At 38.8% G+C, this 11,597-nt stretch overlaps 1 protein-coding gene across 1 annotated transcript in view; it reads left to right on the top strand.

Annotated features, from left to right (window-relative positions):
- Positions 1–2,070: 2,070 nt before the first annotated feature.
- tws (protein phosphatase 2 regulatory subunit tws) overlaps positions 2,071–11,597 on the top strand; it is a 241,570-nt gene continuing 232,043 nt past the window's right edge. Inside the window, exon 1 of the mRNA XM_083140836.1 lies at positions 2,071–2,283. The gene's annotated coding sequence lies outside the window, so the exon portion shown is untranslated. The remainder of the gene's footprint in view (positions 2,284–11,597) is intronic.

Here is an 11,597-nt window from a genome sequence, read left to right as displayed (position 1 = left end):
TTCCACCAGCATATATAAAATATTACATGATCATTTAGCTGTGAGAAAGGTATGTTCTCGTTGGATCCCACACAATTTGACAAAAACTCAAAAAGACGCTCGCGTCAATTGGTGCAAACAAATGCTCAATAAATACAATCGTGGTGCTTGAAAAGACGTATATAAGATTGTAACAGGTGACGAATCATGGATATATGCATATGAGCCGGAACGTAAATAGCAGTCGACTGTATGGATGTTTCAAGATGAACGCAATCCAACGAAAGTTGTTGGCGCTCGAAGCACATCGAAACAAATGGTCGCCTGTTTTTTTCGGGAAAACTGGTCATGTGGCAACTGTGCCTTTAGAGGAACGTAGAACGGTCCACTCTGAATGGTACACAACAATTTGTTTACCAGAGGTCTTCGGTCAAATACGGAAAACAAACAAACGCCGTCGGATCATTCTTCATCAAGACAATGCCAGCTGTCACACATCTTGTCTAACAACCGACTTTATGAACAGTCAAAAAATCGAATTGATGGGTCATCCGCCGTACAGTCCTGATTTGGCACCCAATGACTTCTTCTTGTTCCCGAATGTCAAGAATAAATTGCGTGGATTTTCGCCGGCGGAAGACGCCGTTGATGCGTTCAAAAACCATATTATGGAGGTGTCTCAAGAAGATTGGAAAAACTGCTTTGACAAATGGTTCGAACGAATGCAAAAGTGTATTGACCATAAAGGAGAATACTTCGAAAAACAATAAAGCAGTTTTCAATGCCAAATTCCTGTTTTTTCATTGTTAGGCTCAAAATATAAATAGTGACCCTCGAACCATCCAGTTTATTGATGATATCATGGATGCATATGTCTATTTGGACATATTGAAGAACAATGTAAAGCAGAGTGCCCAAAAAATGGACATGCCGCCTATCTACAGATTCCAACAAGACAATGACAGTAAGCATAAGGCGCAAGTTAACATGAATTGGCTAATATGGAATGTGCCCAAACTACTACAAACACCAGCTCAAAGTCCAGACTTAAATCCCATTGACCATTTATGGGCAATTTTGAAGAGGCGAGTCCATAAAGCAGGCGTCAAGTCCAAACAAGAGTTGAAAACTGTTGTGCAAGCCGAGTAGAATAAAATATGCTCTGAAACATGTCGGAAAGTGGTTAATTCTATGAAGAACAGGTGTCCAGCAGTAATTAAAGCCAAAGGATACGGGTCAAAGTATCTGCGAGTCAATTTGCTCTGAATATACTTTTTTCTTTTATATTATTAAGTGTACGAATAGAAAAGTTGTACAAAAAATGGCATGTTTCTCTTTCATTTTCTTTTAATTTATTATTGTCATTGGTTGTACAGAATTTGGGTAAGATTTTATGTTCCTAATGATATTAGTTATTGAATTGTAAAGAAACAATTTCAAAAGAGTGTATTTCCTTTCAGATATTAAAGCATTTTCTTTGAAAATCCGTGTGTACGAATAAGAATGTTACATACTGTATAAAAAAAACACCTTGCATGTTTTCCCAAGCGTAAATTGTCCCGTCGCGTATTTTACTTCAAAAACCCATGAATATTGTTCTTCATTTGAAAGACAATCGTCATAATCGTAGTCGTGTGTAAAAAAGACGAATTTACGTGTCCACAAACCAGTGCGTTGCTGTCAGTGGCGTATCCAGGAGGTGTTGCTCGAGTCGGAATCACCACTTACAAAAGTCCTGGGCACGCCACTGATTGCTGTGTACCTCTACCGCCTTGAAATCAAAACTATGTGGCCAGGTATATGCTATTTCAGGGAGCAGGAGTTTTTTGCGATACGAATTCTTTACATATTCTATAAATAAACCAAAGATTGCAATCAATTCTAAACTAGAAGTAGGGTAATAGACGTCTTCGATTCGTTACATGATGTGTATTATTTGCTTTTTTCAACATGAGCGCGTTACCATAGCAACTTCTGATTTGTTGACCGGTTTCGCTCGCGTAGTAGTTCCAGCAAGGGATTATAGATGGTGCTGGCGCTTGCACATAAGAGAAGGCGGTTTTTGTTGACAGTAACCTGTTGTTGGTCCGGCGGCGTGAAGGGTTTGTTACTCGTGTGCGAGAGAAGTTGCTGTTCTGTCTGTGAAGTGATTCTAAGGCGAAATCATTTTGCTTTTTAATTATCGTTCTGATCTTATAAGTGTGTTTACGCTGAATGGTGTCTGTAATTTAGACCTCTGCGACGAACACGTAATTTCAAGTGCTGACAACGCAGAATTGCCTGTAAATCGTAATCCATTACAAGGTAAGTACAAGACTGTGTTTTTATTATCTGTATGTTCCACTCGTGTTTGTTGTACATACTGAGAGAGTAAGCGACACTTTTCCACTGAAAGGCTTGGTAAGTCAGTGACGTGTTCAGGTTTTTTTTTAGTAGCTAGGGGAATATTTATCGGCCGATCTTTTTTTTTTTTTTTTTAAAAAAATAAATAAATTTAGACCGGGTATTATAATTCCCCAATATCGTCTGGTCAGGTCACACAACTACCTTAAATGATAGCCAGAGTTTTTCGTGTGTATTTTTACTTATTCAATGCAATGTGGGGCAGGGTGCGAAATCATTGAAAACTGGTGGGGGGAGAAAGTTTTTGATCTTCAAACCCCATATTATACGATATACATATTTTTGTAATGTTATTAAAAGTAAAAATAAATTACTCAATTAAAATATAATACTATTATTAATAATTACATAAAATGAATTAATTTGATTTTTTATACATACCAGATATTGCAAAGAAGCTAATTTCTTTACAAACTGGTTAAAGATATTAAATAAATTATGAAATAGTTCAAGTGGTTTTATTGTGTATGTTTTGGTTTAGTTTTTGCTTTGTGTTAATATAAATCAATTAGATTTCATAGTTATTATTGTTTTCCATTCTTGTTTTACTTTTATTGTGCATATGTAGATTTCTTAACGATCTCTTGAGAGAGAGTGCATTCAATACTCACAACTACACTAATTTTCGATATTATTCTTAGTAAAGCCTATATTTGAAATTAAAAGTAATTGCTTATCTTTTGTTGTTATAACAAAAACTCCCCACTCGGAATTTTTTGGTGGGGGGAAATCCCCAGGATTTCGCACACTGATGTGAGGCTAAAATGGTAATTCAGATTCATGCTCAACCCAAATAGTTGAGGTTTATTATGCTGTGGCAGAGAAACACACAATGCCTTGCAGGGAACCGATTATTTCAGGATCTAGATGTACCATTTTTATTGCCCGTGACTATACCTACCAGCTTTCATCGATTTGTATCTATTGAAGGCAGTCACGCAGTATTAAAAACAAATGAACAGAATTTTTTTTATATACTTCCCCATGGCAATTTTTATAGCCATTTTACACCTTTCAACAATATTATCATAATTTTATATCAACATGCAGTACAATGCTTGAATCGACATCCTCATTAATGTCTTCCATGTTTTATTTCCGGCGATTTGATAGTACTTTTTGTCTTTGCAAGAACGAGGTTTTTGTAAATCTGGAATGACTGTCACATGTTAAATTGTTTCTACTTTCAATATTAACTAGCACCGTGCTTTTCAACCAGATATTCAGCCGAATCATTCTGCAGTAACAAATTAACTTCGTCTGGCGCTCACACATCCGGTAAATTACTTTTTTTTTAATAAGTCAATGAGCCGATCCCAACAATTTCACTCGTAAATAGCTTTCTGATTTTACACGTTAATTAATATGTACCCTTGAAATTTAATATTAATAAATACATTATGAAATAATCATAGAGAGTAATATTAGTTCAATTATATCTAGTGCCTCCCCGATGGCGCAGTGGTTGCGTCGTCGCCTTGTAATCAAGGGGTCCCGGGTTGGATTCCCGGTGAAAGCACATAGTCGTTCGGATCCCACTTTAAACTGTAGGACCAGTCCCGATTAGCTTTACTGTCCCTTTAGTCTGGTCTTCAGCTGTCTGGCAGTATTTTCTTACTTCCTTGAACAAATCCAAATTGCGCACTATATTCGCATTATAGTTTGAGAATCGTATTACCTGCCCTATTCTTGTTTGTATTTCTCGTTTCCTTATGAAACTCGCTTTTATCATTGCTTATATCTGACGTGTTATTGCAAAAGCTGCTAGCGTGTATCCTACGACTTTGATAAGAAACGGTCCCTTTCACCTGTGGATGTGCTTCCAACAGGGTTTTACTGTTTCCAGTTCTTGTTGCTAAAACGTATTCTTTAACCTGTATGAAACCGTTGAATAATAAATATCAACATGTCCGATGAAAGCACTGTGGGGAGGTGCTGAATCTTTACCACAAAGAAAATAGGATACAGTGCTTATTGAAGTGAAACTTATGTTTGTTGAAAGCGAAAACCAACCACAATTGCCGGCCTCTCCGATGGCGTAATGTTAATGGTAACGTCGTGGTCTTGTAAAAAAGGTCCCGCGTTCGATACCCGGTGGAGGCACATTGGTTCGGATCCCATTTTAAACTGTAGGTCCAGTCCCGATTAGCCTACCTGTGCATAAAGCGGAATTGAAATAACAATTCAAACCCAACCACAATTTTTAAGAACAATTGCATTGCTTTCATGATCATTTAACATGAAAGGACGTTACGTTACCACCCGCTCGATGAGGAGGAACTTTAGCCAGTGGCGTGTCTAGGATATTAGGGGGGTGTCTGTTAAAGTAGCCAGTCATATTTTTGCTATGTTTCACTGCATTTGATGTCTTTTTTATGCTGAGCCACATGAAATTATGCCCTGGTTTTTCGCTAGCCCTTGTGTCATCCCTAATAGCCTGCGTGAAAAATTTCCACACACGCGCTCACAAAGGGATAAACGAAAGAGGGTGCCAAATTTGAGGAGGGTCAGAATCGAAAAGTTTTCCACCCTTAAAAATAGCGTCCAGGACTAGTTTACTTCATTGTTAGGTTTGAGAAATGGGAACGAAAGAAAAATTTGTAGGAAGAATAGAACGAGAGGAAGAAAGGACGCCCCCCCCCCCCCCCGAAAGGACGCCCATGGTATCCACCGCTGATTGGCGACTTTGACTGAAATTCCCAAGAGTTTGACACTGCCAAGAACGTGCAACAGATCAGAAGTTCGTGGCTGAATGCATCGAACAAGGCTGAGGAAGTCGGGAAAGGGTGAATTTGATGTTTGCCGAAAGGTGATGCCATGCATCTAATTCAGTAACTGCCTCATGGGAGATTCAGTGGGGGGAAATAATGTTCCGAACATCTCCATGGATTTGCTACACAACGCAAGAAGGATAAACAGAAATGGCAACGAAGTGCTTGATTGCTTGACCTACTTCTCTCTGTCCTTGACGTTCTATACTCTTGCTACGTCGAGGTTTATCTTTACATGTATTTTCTTCTTCTTTTGCTTGTTTAACGTCAACACGCAAAAATCCGAATTGAGAACATTCAGATTTTGAGTTACCATGACCTGTCCACAACGTTTATAAACACTTGATAAGCACTTTCTTCATGTTTAGAATTTATAATATTGAACTCATTCTTCTTTCCTGGGAGGAGGGATTGATTAACTATTGCCTCAGACACGCTAAAAGAATAGGGTTACCAGAAGTCCAGTTTATCCCGGACATGTCCTACATTTTAGCCTTATGTCCGGCGTCAGGGAGGAATTTGAAAAATATCATAAATGTCCTACATTTTGAGCGTCACATAATATTAATTAGGAAAATACGTATCAGTTGAACAAAGATAAATCATGCAAGTCAATGGACTGCGCTCCCAAACTCAATAGTGAAATTTATTTTGATTCAGTCATTGACCAAAAAGATAAGAAAAGTTTGTCCTGCTAGAACCACAACGGAAGCAGTTAATGAGCAAAGTTTTGAGGCCACATATTGATGATGTCACTGTTCAATGCCTGAGGGTAATTTCTTGTCTTGGGTTTAACAAGATGTTTCCCATTCTTATTCATTATTTTGATTGTGAAGCAGGGATATACAGAACAAAGATATTTAGGGTGTCTACCAGTAAAGAAAGTCATACAAGTCAAGAAAAAGTAAAGAAATCAACAAGTAGGTGAAGAAGTCAATAAATTATACTTGTGGTCAAGAATTTTTGCTATCACAATGACTGATTGGTTGATTTAGTTTATTTTACTTCACTTTTCTGCCCCTTTGGCTAATCGCGAAAATGAGAATGAATGGTGTTAAGAATAGATGGACGAAGAGACAAACACAGGAACAACAACACAAGCCCCACATAAGATTATACAGACTGTGAGTCGAGATGCCAGAGTCTCGCTACTCTGGAAAGTACAGTCTGAGGGCATTAATAGATAAAGCAGGTCTAATTCTCTGGTTATATACGACTTCAGTTTTAATCTTAACTGGACTTTTGGTAGGGTTTTTTCATTAAATAGATATTTATTTTCTTAGTTGCTAATTTCCAACTTTACCTAAGAAGGGGTCGAATAAATAAAGGTTAAGAAAACCTTGAAAAATAAAAAGGTCACGAAAAGTCCTGAAAAAGTCAAGGAATTTGGATTTATTATTTTGGTAGAAACCCTCTTATTGAACTAAAAACTGCCCAAGATGAAACTTCTGAAATCATTTCAAATTACGGTAATTCCTGAATATTTGTTTGCCATTACAGGTCATAATGCAAATGTTGAGGACTCACGAGAGATTTTTTTTTTCATAAAGTCTGTAAAAAGTTTGGTACTGGTCCATGTAATTGAAAAAAGTTTGACTGTCCAGTCTCTCATAACACATTTTGATTAAAACCTGAAATTTTGAGAAAAATTGGCTCCTCTTAGAATTACCAGTTAAAACATCTAGTAAGAGTTTCATTGTTCAGTATGATTACAAGTTTGGAAATATTGCATTAAAGAATTCATTAAGAAATCTTTTCTTTTTTAAACTAAAAAGTGTCAATTTTAAATTACTCTCTAACGTGTTCTATAGAAATATGTATTATTTATTGCGAATGTTTGTGTCCTACATTTTGACTCAGTGTCCTACATGACATGTCCATCATGTCCTTATAACAATCTGGTAACCCTATAAAGGAAGAACACAGCATGTGTGAAAAGATGATAAACTAAATGTTACTAAGTTTATTATTGAGTATGCAGCCATGGGCTGAAACAGCCATAAATTCAAATTATATATATATATACCGGGTGGTCCATTTTAGGGATGGCCAGATCCGGATCCTGGCGGATCCGAAATTCGGATCCGGTTGGTTCCGGATCCTAAGGATCCGGATCCTAAAATTTTTCGGATCCGGATCCGTGGATCCGGAATTTTCAGATCCGGATCCGGAATTTTCAGATCCGGATCTGGATCCGGATCCAGAACTTTCGGATCCGGATCCAGAACTTTCGGATCCGGATCCAGAACTTTCGGATCCGGATCCAAAACTTTCGGATCCGGATCCTGTACTTTCAGATCCGGATCCGGTACTTTTGGATCCTGATCCGGAATTTTCGGATCCGGATCCGTTTTGCCATCCCACATGCGCTTCTTTGGAAAGTAAGAATGTGCTTATAACATATTGTTACCTGCTAATATACATATATATATAATATACATACACACATATATATATATAGTGTGTGTGCGCGCGTGCGCGATTTGTAATTAATTAATACACTTACAAGGGAGGTCTAAGTCTCCCCCTCCGATTTCCATGAAACTTGCAGGGCCCAAATGAAGAAATACGTGTTTTCTTGTTTCGGCAAAAAATTTGTTCTAGGGGGCAACCACCTCTCAAATGACAAGATGAGGACAAATTGAAGTGAGGATCTGACCCCTGTGTTCCCCTCCGATTTCCATGAAACTTGCAGGGCCCAAATGAAGAAATACGTGTTTTCTTGTTTCGGCAAAAAAATTGTTCTAGGGGGCAACCACCTCTCAAATGTCAAGATGAGGACAAATTGAAGTGGGGATCTGACCCCTGTGTTCCCCTCCGATTTCCATGAAACTTGCAGGGCCCAAATGAAGAAATACGTGTTTTCTTGTTTCGGCAAAAAAAATGTTCTAGGGGGCAACCTCCTCTCAAATGTCAAGATGAGGACAAATTGCAGTGGGGATCTGACCCCTGTGTTCCCCTCCGATTTCCATGAAACTTGCAGGGCCCAAATGAAGAAATACGTATTTTCTTGTTTCGGCAAAAAATTTGTTCTAGAGGGCAACCTCCTCTCAAATGTGTATAGAAGGGCCCAAAGGAAGAATTACGTGTTTTTTTGTTTCAGCTAAAAACTGTTTTAGGGGGCAAAATCCCCTTAAATGTCAAGATGAGGACAAATTGAAGTAAGGATCTGACCCCTGTGTCCCCCTCCGATTTTCATGAAACTTGGCAGGTGTATAGAGGGGCCCAAAGGAAGAAATACGTGTTTTTTTTTTTGTTTCGGCTAAAAAACTGTTTTAGGGGGCAAAACCCGCCTCAAATGTCACGATGAGGACAAATTGACGTGAGGATCATCTGACCCCTGCGTCCCCCTCCGATTCTCATGAAATTTGATAGGTGTATAGAGAAGCCGTATGCCCCTTGTTTCTTCCTATGCCATATTTACGTGGTTTCGGGGTCAGATCCCCACTTCAATTTCTCCTCATCTTGACATTTGAGGGGGGGCTGATGAAAACACATAAATGTGAGACATTCCATTCCAGTATGAAACCTTTAACACATATAACAAGATAGAAATGTTATACAAAAATTATACAATTGTTCTACAGTTACAGTTCTACAAATTAAAATAAAAAAGTTCTGGATCTGGATTTCGGATCCGCTAGGATCCGCATCTAGCCATCCCTACTATACACCTGCCACGTTTCATGGAAATCGGAGGGGAACACAGGGGTCAGATCCCCACTTCAATTTGTCCTCATCTTGACATTTGAGAGGAGGTTGCCCCCTAGAACAACTTTTTGCCGAAACAAAAAAACACGTATTTCTTCATTTGGGCCCGTTTATACAAACACCTTCCAAGTTTCATGGAAATCGGAGGGGGACACAGGGGTCAGATCCCCACTTCAATTTGTCCTCATCTTGACAATTGAGTGGGTTTCGCCCTGTAAAACAGTTTTTTAGCTGAAACAAAAAAAAAAACACGTATTTCTTCCTTTGGGCCCCACTATACACCTGCCAAGTTTCATGGAAATCGGAGGGGGACACATAAGTCAAATGCCCACTTAAATTTGTCCTCATATTGACATTTGAGGGGGAGGATTGCCCCCTAAAACAGTTTTTAGCCGAAACAAAAAAAACACGCATTTCTTCATTTGGGCCCGTTTATACACACACCTGCCAAGTATCATGGAAATCGGAGGGGGACGCAGGGGTCCGCACTTCAATTTGTCCTCATCTTGACATTTGAGTGGGTTTTGCCCCCTAAAACCGTTTTTTAGGTGAAACATAAAAACACGTATTTCTTTCATTGGGCCCCACTATACACCTGCCAAGTATCATGGAAATCGGAGGTACACAGGGGTCAGATCCTTACTTCAATTTGTCCTCATCTTGACATTTGAGGGGGTTTTGCCCCCTAAAACAGTTTTTTAGCTGAAACAAAAAAAACACGTATTTCTTCATTTGGGCCCGTTTATGCACACACCTGCCAAGTATCATGGAAATCGGAGGGGGACACAGGAGTCAGATCCTCACTTCAATTTGTCCTCATCTTGACATTTGAGGGGGTTTTGCCCCCTAAAACTGATTTTTAGCTGAAACAAAAATACACGTATTTCTTCCATTGGGCCCTACTATACACCTGCCAAGTATCATGGAAATCGGAGGGGGACACAGGAGTCAGATCCTCACTTCAATTTGTCTTCATCTTGACATTTGATGGGGTTTTTCCCCCTAAAACCGTTTTTTAGCTGAAACAAAAAAAACACGTAATTCTTCCTTTGGGCACCACTATACTGCCAAGTTTCATGGAAATCGGAGGGGGACACTTAGATAACCTCCCTTGTTAGTCTTACACTTTGTAATTATTTAACACTGCATATATTATAATGTTTTATTTTAATTTGTAGAACTGTAACTGTAGAACAATTGTATAATTTTTGTATAACATTTCTATCTTGTTATATGTGTTAAAGGTTTCATCCTGGAATGGAATGTCTCACATTTATGTGTGTTTTCATTTCCAATACATTCGAATGAATACATATTCGTTTCAATGGCATTTACAAAATCACCTCTGACATGTGTGCACGAGTGTGTTAGCCGATGCGTAGCAAAGTATTGTAGGAACAACACTTGAAAAAAAATCTTGTAGAACTAACGAAAAATTTCTTTGTAATCGAAGATCATAATACCCTTTAAGGTGTGGTAATATTATAATGGGATTGAGATACGAAACTCTCGGATCCGTATCCGGATCTAGATCCGAATCTTTCGGATCCGGAACTCTCGGATCCGGATCCGGATCAGAAACTTTCGGATCCGGATCCAGATCCGAAACTTTCGGATCCGGATTCAGATCCGAAACTTTCAGACCCGGATCCGGATCCAGATCCGAAACTTTCGGATCCGGATTCAGATCCGAAACTTTCAGACCCGGATCCGGATCCGGAACTCTCGGATCCGGATCCAGATCCGGAACTTTCGGATCCGGATCCAGATCCGGAACTTTCGGATCCGGATCCAGATCCGAAACTTTCAGATCCGGATCCGGATCCGGAATTTTCGGATCCGGATCCGTAACTTTTGGATCCGAATCCGGATCCGAACGGATCCGGATTTTTTGGATCCGGATCCGTTTGGCCATCCCTAGATAGTATGGAATATCGCATGCAGAATGCATCCAATCGAAAAATTGCACAGAATAAAAGGTTGATACTATTGAGGGGGTAAGTCAATGACGCAAAAATTTCGTCGCCGAAATTGTTATTGTTTGTTTATTGTTATTGTATTGTTACACAAAAACATAAATTGCAAACAATTTTCTTTTGCCGAATTCTTTGCACACATTTTTTGAATAAAATTCGTTTATGCAATGTTCTCAACGGAAACAAAAACCGTTATTACATAAAGGGAACAAAATGAATCTGAAACTACCAAATGTTTATAAATGTTCGAAGTTTGCAATTTTTTTACAAAATTTTTCAAACAAAAAATTCTTCTTTTTCAACACGGAATCCAAATATGTAAAACGAATAGGGGTGTTCCATTTGAAATTTCAAATTTACCCCCCACTCCCCCTAAGAGGTGGGTGGCGGCGACGAAATTTTTGCGGCATTGACTTACCCCCTCAATAGTATCAAACTTTTATTCTGTACAATTTTTCGATTGGATGCATTCTGCATGCGATATTCCATCTACTATCATTATAAATGGACCACCCGGTATTCAGAACCCTGTTACAGTCGGGAAAGCTAGAAAACTTAAAGGCAGAAATGAGAAGAAACAAAGTAGATGTTATGGGAATATCAGAAGTGAGGTGGGAACAAAATGGTGAAATAGTGAGTGATGAGTTCAAGATGTTTTATTCTGGAGGTGATCAACAAGGAAACCGTGGTGTGGGAATAGTGCTAGGACCACGTGTGAAACATAAAGTTATAGCAGTGCGTTATGTGGATGACAGGA

This window comes from Lepisma saccharinum, chromosome 19 (assembly GCF_977018435.1).
Source record: "Lepisma saccharinum chromosome 19, izLepSacc3.1, whole genome shotgun sequence".
NCBI classification, from domain to species: domain Eukaryota; kingdom Metazoa; phylum Arthropoda; class Insecta; order Zygentoma; family Lepismatidae; genus Lepisma; species Lepisma saccharinum.
Note: the sequence above shows the minus strand (reverse complement) of the source record. Positions and strands in the feature narration are given on the sequence as shown.